The 16,942-nt window shown below is 32.3% G+C and overlaps 1 long non-coding RNA gene across 1 annotated transcript in view; it reads left to right on the top strand.

Annotated features, from left to right (window-relative positions):
- Positions 1-4,642: 4,642 nt before the first annotated feature.
- LOC135321692 (uncharacterized) overlaps positions 4,643-16,942 on the top strand; it is a 62,333-nt gene continuing 50,033 nt past the window's right edge. The window contains exon 1 of the long non-coding RNA XR_010381675.1: positions 4,643-4,703. This is a non-coding gene — a long non-coding RNA (uncharacterized LOC135321692). The remainder of the gene's footprint in view (positions 4,704-16,942) is intronic.

Below are 16,942 nucleotides of genomic sequence, written 5' to 3'. Positions count from 1 at the left end.
TGCAAAATCTCAAACCATAAATCAACTATACTTTAATTAAAAAAAAAAAACTCAAACCAAATTAATAAAAAATAATCACGTAAATTTTCATAAGAACAAAATATTTGTATTGTTCAAATAAATAATATAATACATTTATTTCACCTTTACTTCATGTATAAAATGCAAAAAATATGAATAAAATCTCACCTAAACTGATCCTATCATTCCTAACTTAAAAAAAAATCAGTAGCGTTCCCTGCTTTCTGCCACTTTCCTGCTTCCATCATAGCCCCTCCTCTCTTCCTTGTCTCCTGCCTCTCTTAAACTGCAAGTTTGCCTTCTCTCTGAAATCATCCACAATGGCCCCAAGGTCTCTGAGGGACACTCCTCTCTCTAGAGCCCCTCTTCACTCAGCTCTGAGCACATGCCATGTTGCATCCTCCATGCATTAAAAATTGTTCCTCCCTGCAATTAAACGGTTGTTCACTGGAAAGCCATGTGTGTGTTATGTACCTCTTTGTACTACTGATGTATGAAACAAAAAGTTCCTAAACAAATAGTCTGATTATCTTAAGGTAGGTGATATTTATTCATCTTTCTTTATGCTTTGATGAATCACCTTTCTATCACTTCTGCACTAATGGCCACTTCTGTGCATAAAACTGAGGCCAGTGATTAAAATCAGTTCACCTTCTCCTCTGAACAATACTCACAAAAACTAACATATTTTTCATTCCCCATCTCTATTAATTATATTTCCATTCCATTCTTTGCGTTTTCCTATATTACTAGACAGAATATATATCATTCCTTGGTAACCAAATATGAATCTCCACTTTTCTGAGTATTTATAAGGGCAAGAGCACGCTTTTCCAGCTTTAATTATTAATGGATTCATATTTCCAAAAACAAAATTTCTGAACCCTTGACTTGGTTATAAGTCAAGTTTTTTAAAGTAAAAAAAAAAAGTTTGCTCCCAAAAGGTAGGATCTCATTTTTTAAATCATGACAGAATGCAGAAAGGTTGTCAGAATTTCAGAGGTCCTCAAATGTCACCTATGGACATAAAGACTGGCACCTTCAGAGTTGGGGATTCCTGCAGCCACTATCACTAGGGTTTAACAAAGTAGAGACATGACTAGAAAACTAAAACATAATTGGAGAAAAACTAGACTACAGTTATTCAAGAAAGAAAGAGTAGAATTCCAGAAAAGTCAAACATTATAAATCACTTAATTTACAACTTTAAATTCAGGATCATAATAGACAATCTAATTTATAGTAAGCAGAGGTCTGATCCAGAGAGCCAAGAAATTGAGCTGCATAATGAGGCTTGGATATTTTTTTTTCCAGTGGATTAGAAACTGTCTTTCATTGGTTTGTTGAGGATAAATAAGTTTTAGTTTATTTAACATGAAATTAATGTCCTTTTCCATAATTTGCAAGGGATGATGAAGTAAAGTTAAAAACTTATATTCATTAAAAGTACACAAAGTCCCATAGAGCAGTTTTTAAAATGAAAGAACGAATTTGGCAAGACAGAAACATATGTAACCCCTTGATATTAAAGTGTTAAGGAAGTTTTTAAAAATGTCTAACCTCATCACAGTAGCTTAGTCTCTGAAATTATCTGGTACATTAAAAAATTAAGTCTTTTTAATGAAAGCCCAAGACTAACCAAATACCCTTTTCTGTGTCTTTATTTATTCATCTTGCATAAAATTAAGAACAAAAGGAACTTCTTTGATTAATGACCTCTGCTAATCATTTCAGTAGAACACATGAAGACATTTTAAAAATTTTATTTCACTAACAAATTAAGTTTGTGTTAATCATAAATGTCACTCACATGCAAATTATGCATAAATATTCAGGGTGATCTATATTTTATCAGTTGTAAAAGAAAACTTTCCAGCCAGTGTGGGTTTAAACAAGCAATTACTGCATAAGTTATTAAACATTTTAAACAAATGGACTGCATCAAACCTAAATTAGGATAGTTCAAAGAAATTTCACAGCATCTTGACTGAACAGGTGTCTGAACTGCTGAGAATTTCTGCATTCATAAAATGTTAGTTTTTACATAGGGTATAATCCTCTTTCCAACTCTAGTCTCTTCCTCTTTTCAGCCCTAGTCTCTTGGTAATCACTTTTGAAAACAGTTACTGTAACCTAAGTCTTTGCTGTCATCCCTTTTCTGATGTTTATAGCTTCTGGGGAATCCAGGTAAATAAGGAAAGTTCAAGGGGGATCAACTTCTGAACTAGAAGGTATAAAGCAGGATTTTTCAGATCTTCCAATTAAACCAGGGTTATTTGTCTCAGCTGAACCTCTAGGACTCAAGGGATACCAGGTTTTATTGAATGGTAGCACTGTATCAGTATCTCACAATCTGAGTTTTGTTTTTGTTTTTGTTTTTTTAAGTGTCCTTTAAAACAAACAAACAAATAAAAAGCTTAATTCAAGACACAAGCTTCTTGAAATTCCTTCATAACTCTTATTTTAAAGAAATTACTTATTTTTTAAGAAAGTTCAGCCAAGGATGATGACTCAGGCTGAGAAAAAGCTAATTGTGGCAATTCCTCTATTGGCTGGAATGATCTTTTATAATTTATTACTCCAAACTGGGACAGCTTTGAGAAATTACAATTACTTCTCTTCTCTGGCTATGAAAGTCCCAGATGAGATCTTCTTCCAATAAAATGCTGTTTTGTCAACATTGAAAATCTGCCCATTAGTATAGCCACCTTCATTAATTATCTCAGCTAGATCTTCTGGAAAACTAGCTATAGCTTCTACATCAACATTTGCTGCTTCACCTTGCACTTTGATCTCATGGAGAAACTTCTTTCCTTAAATCTCATGAACCAACCCCTCTGTTGGCTTCAAAATTTTCTTCTGCAGCTTCTTCACCTCTCTCAGCCTTCATAGAACTGAAGAGTTAGGGCCTTGTTCTGATTTGACTTTGGCTTAAGAGAATGTTGTGCTTGATTTGATCTTCTATCCAGACCACTACAACTTTCTCCATATCAACAATAAGGCTGTTTGACTTTCTTATAATTCATGTGTTCACAGAAGTATCACTTGTCATTTCCTTCAAGAGCTTTTTCTTCTTATTTGGCTAGTTTGGCACAAGAAGTCAAGCTTTTGCCCTAGCTCAGATTTTGACATGTCTTCCTCACTAAACTTAATCATTTCTAGCTTTTGATTGAATGTGAGAGACATGGGACTCTTCCTTTCTCTCACTTAGAGGCCATTGTAAGGTTACTAACTGGCCTAATTTCAATATTGTTGTGTCTCAGGGAATAGGGAGGCTTCAGAGAAGGGAGAGGCACAAGGGAACGCCTTGTCACTGGAGCAGTCAGAACACATATAGCATTTACCAATTAAGTTCACTATCCTATACAGGCGTGGTTCATGGTACCCCCCACGCAAATGACAACAGTAACATCAGAGACCACTAATCACAAATCACCATAAAAATCTACCCAGATTTTTTCATTTAAAAATATGAAATATTCTGAGAATGATCAAAATGTGACAGAGAAACATGAAGTGAGCAAATGTTACTGGAAAAACAAAACAAATAGACTTGCTCCATCTAAGGTTGCCATAAACCTTCAATTTGTAAAAAAAAAAAAAAAAAAAAAAAGTAGTATCTGTGAAGTGCAGTAAAAGGAAGCACAATAAAATGAGACAGGGCTGTAATATGTAGATGCTCATCCAACCTCAAAGTCTATGTCATTATTCTTTGTTTTGTTTCTAATCCTGCTGATATCTTTATTAAATGCGAAGTGAAAGATTTCCTGTAAATATTCATAAGGAGAGGCACGAAAACAAGGTAGATGCAGCCTTCACTGCCATTACTTGCCCACTAAACCAATCAAACATTATATATTCACAGAAGATTTATATATATATATATATATACACACACACACTTCAAAACTATTTAACAAGTAAAAAGTATGCCACCTATCAAGGTAAGAAAGAAATACCCACTATGTCAGAAAACATCAAATGAATACAGGTATCTTTGAAAAATACTGAAAAAATTTGAAAAAAATACTAAAGAAGAAATAAATAATTGATGTCTCTTGACATGGCATATAACCAGAATCAAAGGAAAGAGAAAGAACACTTGGGCAACATTTTTAGAGTCTGTCCAAAAAAAAAAAAAAAAAAATCAAGAAACAGTTTAACTGAAGCTGTGTTTCTCCCCACTGCTCTCTATTGCCTGCTGTAATCATGTCCCCCTCAAAGAATTCATTTAAAATTGCTCTCATTTTTCTTTCAATAGTTGCAAGTAATTCAATTATCATAGGGGTGTTGTGAAAATAATTTTAAATAAATACAATAAAGCTTAAAATATGGCAAATACTTAATACTTAATAATTCATCAAATCCTAATTCAGAACTGCAAGGGATACATGTTGGAAATGCAAATGATCTCCCACCATGCCAGACCTTCCTAGAGGATCTCACTTGTGTAAGGCCCTAGAATAGGAATCCTCCATACTAACCCTACATTAATGCCCAGTCAGGGTTAACCAGCTATGGACTCCTGACCCTAGTTGAGTTAATTAGATTACCTTTTCAAAATTTAGAACAAGGTCTGAAAATAAATCAGTTAGCTGCGTGGTGTTGACCTGAAATACCACTTAATCACGGAGACTCAGCTCATCACTTCAGGCTGGTTGTGATGAAGTGTCTACAAACAGGTAAGAGGAGCCTGAATGTGAAAGCAAAAGAAAAGAGCAGAGAAAATGGAGGAGCAGGGATGCTGGAAGGAAGGAAAAGTGAGAGGGAAGCAGGGAAGCAGGGAATGGGAAAGGGAGAGAGACCAAGGGAGAGAGATTCAATTGCTACAAAGGCTAGCAAGCTATGTTTCCTTTGTTTCGATTTCTTTGAGACTTTCCTATATGTACATAATAACCCTCTTCCTCTTTTTATTGAGTTTCTCTCAGTGGGTTTCAGATCTTTGCAAACAAATTATCCTTGACTAAGGCAGGTTAGGGCCTTAAAATTAAATAAAACTACTTAGACTAACGGTAAGTTTCCAGCTGCTACTCTTATTTTTTACTAAGAACTAAGCAATTTCGTTACCTCTGCTAGATAAATGGTTGTGAGGATGCCCAAGCCTTGATATACAGGGTAAGGAACAGAGTTACACAGTCAGCAGTGAATAGAATCATTTCAACTTGTAAAAGAAAAGGCCTAGTAAATGAGAAATCGATCCTAAGCCTCTATGTATGTAACTCAAAGGTCTGAGTGGTCTTGAACTACAAAGGAGGACACCAATGACCACATTTTAAATTCTGACTCACAAGATTTAAACTGCAGGAGGTCGAAGGTGGACTGATTATCCAGACATGCCACCCATGTGAGGACCTCTTGTGTTTAGGTTGTAACTTAGAAAACCAAAGCTTGTCTTACTTGTTTTTGTTTTAGACGAGTGAAAATTACACACAAGATCACTAATGATTTCAGTATGTACTGCAGTAGAAGAGAAAGACACTAGGTATATAACCATATTGATTTATGGCAAGTCCTATAGTAGCTGAGAGCTTATATGAGAAAATTTCCAAACATCAGTTTATCTTCAACTGTTGCCACTATGTTTTGAATTAGCACAACAGATTCACTGATATTTTGTACCCTTAGGCTATTTTGTAACATTTTTTGTTTAACTTGCACACCCAATGAAACCATTTCTCCTTTCAAAGACCCAGCTTTGATTATCTTAGAAACTCAGAAATGTTCATCAAATTCAGCAGGTGCTATTATTGTTTTAAAAATTAATTTCACGAGCAAGTGTATTTTAGGTGGCATGCAAACTAAATCACAATATAAATCAGATTATCCAATTTAGACAGGTCAGAACAAAATGATTACATTTTCTGATTCTAGTGATCCCGTGACTAGCATCCTTTTTTTTTTTTTTAACATTTTTTTTTATTGATACTACCATCCTTTATGACCCTTTTACAGAGAATTTTCACCACCCAGGGCCAGGAAAGGACAGCCCTAGATGACGTGACCTTGCTCTCAGTCATGGCTAATAGATAGTTTGCTAAAGATGGTTCCCTGATCTAAACTGTTTTCATCATATTTTCCTGCTTGAAATTAGGATTTGGAAAGCAGATGCTAGTTTATCAGTATTGAGCTGGAGGTCCCCAGAGAAGGATGGTTTTTAGAAAGAAAGGGAATAAAAATTTGAATCAGTTCTGGAGGGAGGAAAAAGGCAATGAATTTGAGGCCCTAGAAAATAAGAGACACTAAGTAGCATTTGTTTTCATTTTTTCCAGTTTCTGATTCTAGTCTCTAGGACCATGTGGTACTTCCTGAATTTTTAAGTTTTGTGAGATTCCTAGTATATTTTCTTAAAGCTAAAGCAAATAGGAGTCTACTTTTTTCCCATCCAAATCATTCCCAAATAAGGTGCCCAAGAATTACGAATCTGGTACTTTTTTTCAGTTATGTAGACTGGTATCTTCAATACAATCTAAATTATAGTAGTAATTAGATACGTATTAATTAACCGATATTTGCCTCTCCAAAGTCTATCTTTTCAAAATTTAAAGCCACCTTTCTTAAAACAAACAAACAAAAAGACCATATTATCAACCAAGTTAGAATTACTCTTCTTTGCCCACAGTTCTTTGTCCCTCCATTAAGGCATTGACATCAACAACTGCAGGGACCTTTACATTCCTCAAAGGCAAAGCACAGTGCCTTCTGCAGGCTCTCTCATAGAGAAGAGACCATGTGAATATTTAACTTAAAGGCCAGAGGAGAAAAGCAATGGGATCTATTTAGGATTATAATATGACAACAAAAAACAGCTTAACTCTCATGAAGTATGTTAAAAACTTGTACCATCTGTTAGTGCAATGCAAAATCATTCTTAACCCAACTCTACATTAAATGTAAGAATAACAACAGACTTAGCAATCAGAAGGGAGAATTTACTTATCAAAATAGACAGGAGCTAGTTTTGTCTTTTTAAGAAATATAGTTTTGTTAGCACTTAAATTATTTGCATTAGAGATTTAAACTATCGCTGGAATTAAGTTTAAAAAAAGAAGAATAGAATTAATTCTCTATCAGCAAAAATGGCACACATTTTGAGACCAACACAATCCCACACTAGCTGTATGTACTATGGTGTGTAGCTTAATTTTTCTTAATGCATATAACATAATGCATAATGTACCTGTGTGTACCACATACAACCCTTCTGAGGGGTTATTTAGCACAGTACCTACCTAACAGAAATTGTAACTCTAAATATCTCTCTTCCAATTTTTTTCTTGTAAAATTATTATCCTTAAATATTTTTAAACAGTATTTTCATTAATATCTTCCCCCCAGTAAAAAACAATAACATGAAATTTGTTCTTAGTATTTTCCTCAGTTTAATCTATCACTCAAAGAATAGAATTCTAAGGTCAACTGAGAATTTACTGCTTACATACCTACTCATAACTTTAATGTGACTAATAACAAGTACCTACTACATATCCTCTTTTCTCTTTCTCTCTCTTACCACATTCTCAGAAAATTTCAGTAAGAGTAGTCAGTGAAGCGTCTGGCTTCATACAAAGTATTGATTGTAGGGGAGGCCCTACGTACATTTTGAGGAAGATGCCTTCAATAATGCTAAGTGCATCATCAACTTGGAAGTTTCACTGTCTATTTATGGTTACTCTAAGGGGCAAATTGGGCTTAACAATTTCTTCAAGGTCAACATGACAGTGTTTGATCAAATGAACACATATTTTTGAATAACCATGTAAGTGAATTTCTGGATAAGTGAATGACCTACTGAATCAATGAATGACTACATACATGAAGCAATTAATTAACTTAAGTACCTACTTGATGCTAAAATCTTCATCAAGAGTACCTGCATCAGTGCACATAGCTCACTGTCAGTAATATGCACAAATGAACATTAGCAAAAGGATCCTAGAGAGAACAAATCTAGCACTTTGGTTTGAGCAAAATAAGTGAAACATTACAAAAAGAAATGTGTGAGAAAGTAAGTATTTTAATAGGAAAATAAAAACTAGAGTATACTAAATGAGAATTTAGACTTCTGTGGAAGAGTTTATCATCGTTGCTACTAAGTAACTGTGGTTTACTGAATTTGTTTTCCCTACATTAAGTATGTAGCATTTTCATATTCTCAGACATTTAAAAATATTGGCAGGCTTATTTCAAGTTATTAAGTGTCAGAAAAGTGTCCATGACCAACATGAGAAAACAGGCTCTTCATGCTTTTCAACACTCAAAACATATTCAAATGTAAAAATTCAGTAATTTAATTGCAATAACAAACTCAGTGATGTGTGTTTATCTTGCTTTTACACACAGGGATTTACTAGAATCACCTTATGGAAAAGTAGTTCTATGTGCTAAAGCCCAAATTCACTGGAGCACTACACATAAAAGTTATTAAAATCAAATGGTTCTTTTAAACTTTAAATTTAAACCCAGAGAGCCAGATAATCCAGAAGGAAATTAAGGGAAATGTCCTTCTGGGAAATAGTCAAACTACTGCATTTGGGGGAAAAAAAATTAAGTGATAGGACACCTCTGCCAAACAAAAGGAAATCCTACATTTCAGTAGGAGAAATTATATTTATTCCTGTGCATTGGAACCACACAAATAAATTTCTTTTTAAAAATTAATTTAAATGGCTTATATAATGCACTTAACTAAAAGGAGAAATTCATTTCCCTCATGTTCTGTATTGGTACCATTACTAATGTCGATTTTCATCAGAAAACAATTCCCAATACTAATAATCCTTAAAATGTGACTCCAGTTTCTTACAATAATAAATAGGAATATTAATAAAATGCCCCCTTCACACTGAACAAGTTCTCAATAAGTTTGTAGCCTTTAATTTATAGTTTCCATAATTTATTTTCTACAAGCTTATCATTTTAGCAATTAAAATGAATACAGCACAAAAATATAACTTATGTTATTCTTTCATATATTAAAATTGTATCTTTGTGTATCTGTCTACATATATTTACACATAAACATATGCAGAACATTTAACATGTGAAGTAGTCTTGGAATTTTTTTAAAAATATGATAATATACTATGATACTAGGAAAACCACCACCAATTATTAAAAAAAGTAGTCATTCCCAGACAATAAAGTATCAGTGTTAGAAATTAATAAGATGGGGGGAAAAAGGGGTGAGAAGGGATAAATTTGGAGTTTGAGATTTGCAAATACTAACTACTATATATAAAATAAATAAACAACAAGTTTCTACTGTATAGCACAAGGAACTATATTCAATATCTTCTAGTAACCTATAATGAAAAAGAATATGAAAATGAATATATGTATGTATATGTATGACTGAAATATTATGCTGTACACAAGAAATTGGCACATTCTAAAAAACTGTCTATACCTCAATTAAAAAAAAGAAAGAAGAAATTAATAAGAGAAGTAAACAAACAAAATCACACTGGCTGAATGTTAAGAGAAATTCTCAAGTAACTACAGTGTCAAAGAGAAAGTCATGCACTCCAAAAACACATCAAAATCCTTGGATATGTACTAAATTTGTAGCACCAAAGCTAGGATATTTATCCAAATTACACTCAGAAGGTCAGTCCCTGGTCTTTATCCAATTTTATAAATTAGATTACTGAATATTAAAATTTGAGAAAGTGTTTAGTATATATATATAAAACAAGTAAATATTTAATTTATAAGTGAAATATTTATTTTAATAAAAACTAGGTACATTATTTAGTAAATCAGAAATGAAATACAATTATATATTTTACATATTTATACTGCATATTGCATATACAGTGTATATAAACTATTCATTTATAAATTATGAGTAAAATATTAAATATTAAAATTAGAAAACAAATCCAACTGAGTAACTCATAGAAATTCATTTGATAAATGGAGCACAAATTAATTCTTTTGAAAAATTCAACAACTTAATCAAAGCCTTCATAAATATAATTAATTCAAAGAGCAAAAATTCATTTTAAAAATTTGAAATAAAACTGAGAAAAAAGTGTGCATGAATAATTTTAGAAGGTACCATATAAAACTTTACCAAGATAAACTTAAAAATTAGTAAAATGGTCATTTTTCTGCACAAGATTTAAATTTCTGGAATTACCTAAGTAAAATGAACATTCTGAATACATAGAAGTTTTTCAAAAATTTATCAAAGAATCATCTCTTGCCCTGAATGATCAGGATTCATGAGATTTTCAGAAATCAATTTCTCTTAGGTGAACAATTAATTCTCATACTTATGTATGCTATATAAACTTTTCTATACATATAAAATTACAATTTGTTAAATTCATGTTATAATGTTCATCTAGCCTTCTTAAAACACATAATGAGCAAACAAGAATGGTAAAGAAAATTTGAAAACTAGGGCTTTTTTGGGGAGAGAAAACAGAAGGAAAATATCACCAGGTATCTAAACATACATGTGTAGAAAAGTTTTGAAAATACAATTTAAAAAATATGATAGTACAGCATTACAAACCTACAATAGAGGAATCAAATGCAGAAACAGACCTCGCTGTTTTCAATAATTTAGGAAAGGATATCTGATCTTACAAACTGTTCAGGAAGCAAGTAACTTTTTGCCTAGCTCTCATGAAAAAAAGTATCACTTGGTATCTCCACCTTTTATGAAAATAAACTCTAGAGGTATTAAAATGTAAGGTTTTTTAGAAACCTGTAAAACCTTCAGATATAATTAAGTATTTGTCACTGTAACATAGGGGAGGACTTTCTATTAGTCAGATTTGTTTAAAGTATGTTCCTAATTGTTCATTGAAAAATTTTTTTTAATGACAGCAGGTTTAAATGATTGTCAAATAATGCTAACACTTCTGTCTCCCAGTGTTGACATCTATTGACTGTCCTTTTCCATTCTCTTTGAGTTCTTCCAGGTTCTTTGTATAACAAGTGATTTTCCACCAAAACTTTGATTTTTCAGAGTATTATGTTATGACACTCTGAATCTTATTAAACCTTCTGTTTTAGTTGCCTACCTCTGACACTTTTCTGGCAGAAAGGGGAAAAAGAATGGTGCCCTGTTACTTCTGGGTGGAGGTGGAACTCTCAGCAACCTTTGTGGTCTCCACTGGTTCCACAGGGTGAGAGGCTCATTATCACCCACAACAAATGAAAGTCTTGGCTCCCTACTTGGTCTTCTCTCACTCCAAACTAGCGAGAGGATGGGGGTAGTTCATTATAGCTCAGCAGAAGTGGAGTTTATATCCCCTAATCTGGAATAGGGTGACTATGGTCTGAAAGTTTCTTTCCTGTTAACCTGTTTCATTCCTGATACATTTCACACACATTAGGTTAAAATGAGTTTAAACCACTGATAATACCATGTGCTGTCCAGGCTTTATGGGAACAGGATTTCGTACATTGCTGGTGGAAGAATTTATCAGTACATCCACTTTTGGAAAACAATTTTCAATAATTAGTCAAGTTAATGTTGTGCTATTTTCTAAAACCCAGTAACTCTACCAATGAGTATGTATTACAGAAGGTGAGATGTACAAAGATATTTATTGTAATACACAATGTTTTAAAATATTGAAAAATTGAAAAAAGTGAACCATTCATATATAACGGAATGGTTTATCCTCACAATAGAATGTAATATATTAGTTAAAAATGAATGAACTAGGCTTATATGTTAACAACATGTAGATACTACAAAAACTTCAAATTGAGTGAAAATAGCCAGTTACAAAAGACATATTTTTTGAACTTTTAAGAGACACAAAAATACTACGTGATTATATGTGTGCAAGATATAATTATATATGCATAAGAATGATACATACCAGCTTCATGATATTCATTACATCTGGGAAAGAAATGAGGGGCAAAGTGTGAGGGAGGAGTAAGGGCTTAGCAATAGCTGCAGCATTTCTTTCCTTAAAAATAAAGACATCTGAAGAAGACATCAACATGTGAATTACAGTCATAAGCTTCTTTGTCCAATGCTAAAGCAGTATCAAGTCATCCATGAAAGAAAAGTTCATAATGGCGGCACAGTGGATGCAGCCCTTAAATGCCCCTCTGTGACCAGCCATATCCAAGAGATATCTGCCCTCTGTTGCACTCAGCATGCTTTTCAAAACATGTAACCATGATACTGAAGAATTTGGAAAGAAGCAAGATTTACCCCAAATACTGTTTCATTAAAAACACTGTATTGTGTTTTGGAGATACAAATTTAAAATTTTCCTCTATAAATAATACTGAAAATGTTAAAATAAAGCATGTTATACAAAATTTTGATATTGAAAACCAGGAAACATTCTGCTGAGAAAAACATTAATTGGAAAGACATTCTGTGGGCTACACCTTTAGTCCCCTATTCTTGGACACTTAGATTGTTCCTTTATTTCATTACTGTCAAGACTATACTTCAAGAAAAATATACATATACAAAAAAAAAAGATTTCAGTGGATATATTTGAGGGTAGCTTTTCCTGTATTTAGGATTATTTGTTTAGAATTCTTCAAAGAGGAATTATTGTGCCTGTATGTAAAAAGCATTCTAGGCTTTAAAAAAAAAAAAAAAAAAAAAAGGTCTAAATTTCTTTCCTGAAGCTTGTATAATGAGACATCCTGTGGAGCCTGGCGGGAAAAACTGCCAACTTCAAAGTCATAAGCATTTTCTACCATCTAAAAAGAAGATTGGAATTTACCCTTTCAAGCTAACAGCTTTTTTATACGGGGAGAATCACTTTATCAGGCCATTTAATCAAGCCGATTTAAGTAAATACCCTCTATTACCCTTGGAAAGGATTTGAGCATTTGAAAGTAAACCAAATGAAGAATTTGTAAATGAGTATTTTAAAAGTTCTGCTTGGTAATGAAAACATGTGAACATTTATCACATAATTAAGACTCTTCAGATAATATAAAACAAATATTCCATGTTATTTGTTGTTAATCTGGATTTGAGCTGTCCTGTGCCTGAAATTTTTTACTTACTCTTAAGGGATGAGATATGTGTGGATAGGAGATTGTGATGGGGACTACCATGGCAGCAAGAGTGGGTCATGCTAATCTTCTCTTCCCCTTACATGGGACAAGTAACTGCCAAGGGCATGGGACCATGACTGTGTATGTACACAAGATGTGATTTCACATTGCACACTCATACTCTTGAGAATTGCACTCTCTAGTTGTTACAGTTATCCACGATGGATCAAGAGGTAAGACATTTCTTTTTGAGTAGAAGGTAAGATTTATCCTGAAAAAAATGGATATATTTTCTTCCCATTGGCTTAGGGCAGAAATTAGATGAGTTGGACTGGGAAGGATGGGAACATGGGATGTTGGAGGAAAAAAAAAAATTCCTTCTTTGGGTTCAAAGGTCAGGTTTTGTTTGTGTTTTTGTTTTTTTTTTTTTCTGAAATCCAAGGCACCGGGCTGCTTGAGAACATAACTAAAGAACCTAAGTGTACATCAGAATCATCAGAGGGGAAATATTTGCAAAACACATAAGAAATTTACTTTTACATCATAGAGTAAGGCTTTCATTTAAGATTATGATTGTATTACTCTACATTATTATTAGAAGTGTATTAGGGTTCTTATTTCACTTGTCAGATTGCTTCTTTCTACTTAAAAAATAAAATCAGAACAAAACTGTCTATTCAATTTTAGAGTCTAGGCTCATACCCATTAATTAGTATGAGAAAAATCACAAATTATTTTTCACAAATAGAAAATCAATAGTCTAGTATAATACTTGATTATAATTAAATACTAAAGGATTGATAAACTATGGCTCTCAAACTATATACAACTCAAGTTTAATCCACAGATCCCTGAGAACTTATTTTTAAATTATGCCATTTTAAACACTACACAGTTCACACAGGAGTTATTAGTGATTGCAGACGTGTCTCCAAAGTCACATCATTCTAGTACTATTTTAGATTATGCAAAATGATGATTAACATAAATAATAAAAAGTATCTTTATATTGCAGTCTTACACATTATCACTAGGAGATGTAGAAAATTAATATTCAATAAAATTCTAAAATATTATGTTAATATATTTCTTGATGAAGAGATAATTTTCCCTTGAAAACATGATATATTTCTTGTGAATGTCTGTTGTTTGGTTTTTTAGCTAAAAGATAGTTTATGTTTTTTAAATGAAGCTCTCTGCAAAGTGAGCACTCCATGCAGTGACTAGAAGTGTTCTTGGATTCTATTCTACACAGCGCCATCTTTGGAGTAATATATCATCTAAGCACCTTTTTCTGATGATGTATTACTCAGATGCATCATCAGCTAGATCACTGTTTCTAATGATTTATAAGTCCACTAAATCATTGAGTGAGGCGCAGCAAATGATACAGTATTCAAAGATAGTTCCAGATGGACAAGAAGGATTCAGGAGCAAATTTTAGCAATCTGCAATGCAAAAACAGACAAAACAGGAAAAGGACAGTATGCTGAATAGTAGCTCCCTTATTTTTAAAGAAATATATATACAATTTTTAATGTTTAGTCACTAGTAATAACTGACTAATGTATTTTTCCGTGCCATCATTATTTTGTTTAAGTCAGTAAATATAAGATAATACTTTAAGGGTTGATGATTTGAAATGATTAACAACAAATCTGAAGGATTATGTTAGTTAAAAACTATAATACAAACTAAGAGAAGCAGAGCCCATAATATTCAATGCTTCTAGACCTACAGAATGTCCATTACAAGCAATCAGATTTCAGGAATGATACAGTTTTAGTGCAGCATTGCTTATACACTGGAGAAAATCAGTTTGATGTGTTTTTGACATGGTTTATTTTGAAAATATGATTTTTCTGCCTTTAAAGAAACTTAAACAATAAATGTATGTTAATAGTAAAACAAAATACGTAGACTACAAGGAATACACAGGTTGTAAATAAAACTTCCCTTTCAACATTTAATCTCATTTACTTGCTTAAAGTAATCCTAGTAAATAGTTTTGTATCTTCACAGATCAATGTATATTATGTATATTTTTATATACACAGAGCATTATGCCATACATATTTTATATGACATGTTTTAAACATGACACATTTGTGGGAGCAGCTGATACAACTATAATATGTAAAGTATCATGGATTAACTATATGAAATCAAATATATCATATATTTTTATGTTATTATGACAAACACTGGAAAGATATTTCATATAAAATAGGTCATACTTTTTAAATTCCTGAAAGATTAGGTTGAAATAAGGTCTTTTTCTTTCCTTCTTCCACTCTGTTTTTCTTTCCCTCTTTTACCAAAAAGCTCAGGGACTCACCTATACATATGTTTAGGAGAGCAAGGAAATTTTTCTCATCTAACTTACAGCAAATGTTAAAGTTAATTTTTCAGGCAGAAGGAGTGTGATACCAGAAAGAAAATAGAATCTATACAAATATATGAGCAGTACTGGAAATCCAATAAAGTTAAAATAAGTCATTTACTTTCATTTTCTGTTATTTTTAATTGCTCTAAAAGTAAAGTGACTAACTAAAGTAAAAATAATACCAACATATTATGTGGTTATAGTTGATGTAAAAGCAAAATATATGAAAAAATAGACCAATGCATATGAGGAAGGAATTGGGAATATAGTGTCATAGAACACTTTCACTAAACTGAAATGAAAGATATTATTTGAAAGACATTGATCAATTAAAAAAATACACAAAATTCAAAAAAGGAAAAGAAAAAAAAAAAAGAAGAAAAATATATTGTAAGCCCTATGGCATAATCCCACAAAACTAGAAACAACCCACATGTTTACTAGTGGTGAATGGATAAACTGTGGTACATATACATATACGATGGAGTACTCTCAGTAATAAAAAGGAATAAACTATTGATTCACATAATGAGTTAATTTTAAGTGCTTTTACTAATTTAAAAAAGTCAGACCTGAAAAGCTACACATCCATGATTTAATTTATGTTACATTCTGGAAAAGTCAAAAAGGAAACTAAATGCATGATTCTGAGTGATAGGAAGAGAGACATGGGATTAATTACAAATGAATTTATTAAGGAGGGAGGAAATACTGGGTTTATGGAACTGTCATGTATCATGTTTGCATTGGAGAATACATGATCCTATATATTTATTAAAACCCACACAATGGTACACCATAAATAGTGAATGTTACTGTAGGTAAATTTAATAAAATGTCAACCAAGATGGGAGGGGGCAGAAGCCAAAATAAACAATATATAAATTATAGTAAATAAACCTAGCTGATTAACAATATATAAAATGAATAATACAACCAACTGAGGGGGTAAGAAAATAATCTAATTTACTTGGGAAAACAGTATTTTAGAAGTCAAAAGACCAAATACAAAATGCATTATACACTAATGCTGTGTTCTACTTAGTGAATGTGCTTTTTACAGGGAAATGAGTTAGAAATTCTGAAACTACTTTATATATATACTATAGTTGAACATATGAGTATATTATAATGATATATTTTATTATATAAATATATTATAGATAATGATAGCTAGGTATCTCACTGTTGGAGAAAGAAATTACAAATAAGGAAAGGGGAAATGCAAAAATGAACCCTGTGTTGTTGGATTGGAATTGAAGGAATCAGCATGAACTCATTTAATCGTTAAATATTGACAATATCACTAATTATTATACAAATAGTGTCCTAATGCCTTGTTATTGCCAGCTTATTTTTAATGCCAACAAATTACCACAAATTTACTGGCTTAAGACAACACAGATTTATTATTTTACAGTTCTGGAGGTCCTAAGTCTGAAAGAGGATGCACTGGACTAATATCAAGGTATTGCCAGGGCTGCATTCCCTTCTGGAAGCTCTAGGGGAAAATCCACTTTCTTGTCTTTTCCAACA

Source organism: Camelus dromedarius, chromosome 7, assembly GCF_036321535.1.
Source record: "Camelus dromedarius isolate mCamDro1 chromosome 7, mCamDro1.pat, whole genome shotgun sequence".
In the NCBI taxonomy this organism is placed as follows: Eukaryota; Metazoa; Chordata; class Mammalia; order Artiodactyla; family Camelidae; genus Camelus; species Camelus dromedarius.
This window is presented reverse-complemented; position numbering and strand designations above follow the sequence as displayed.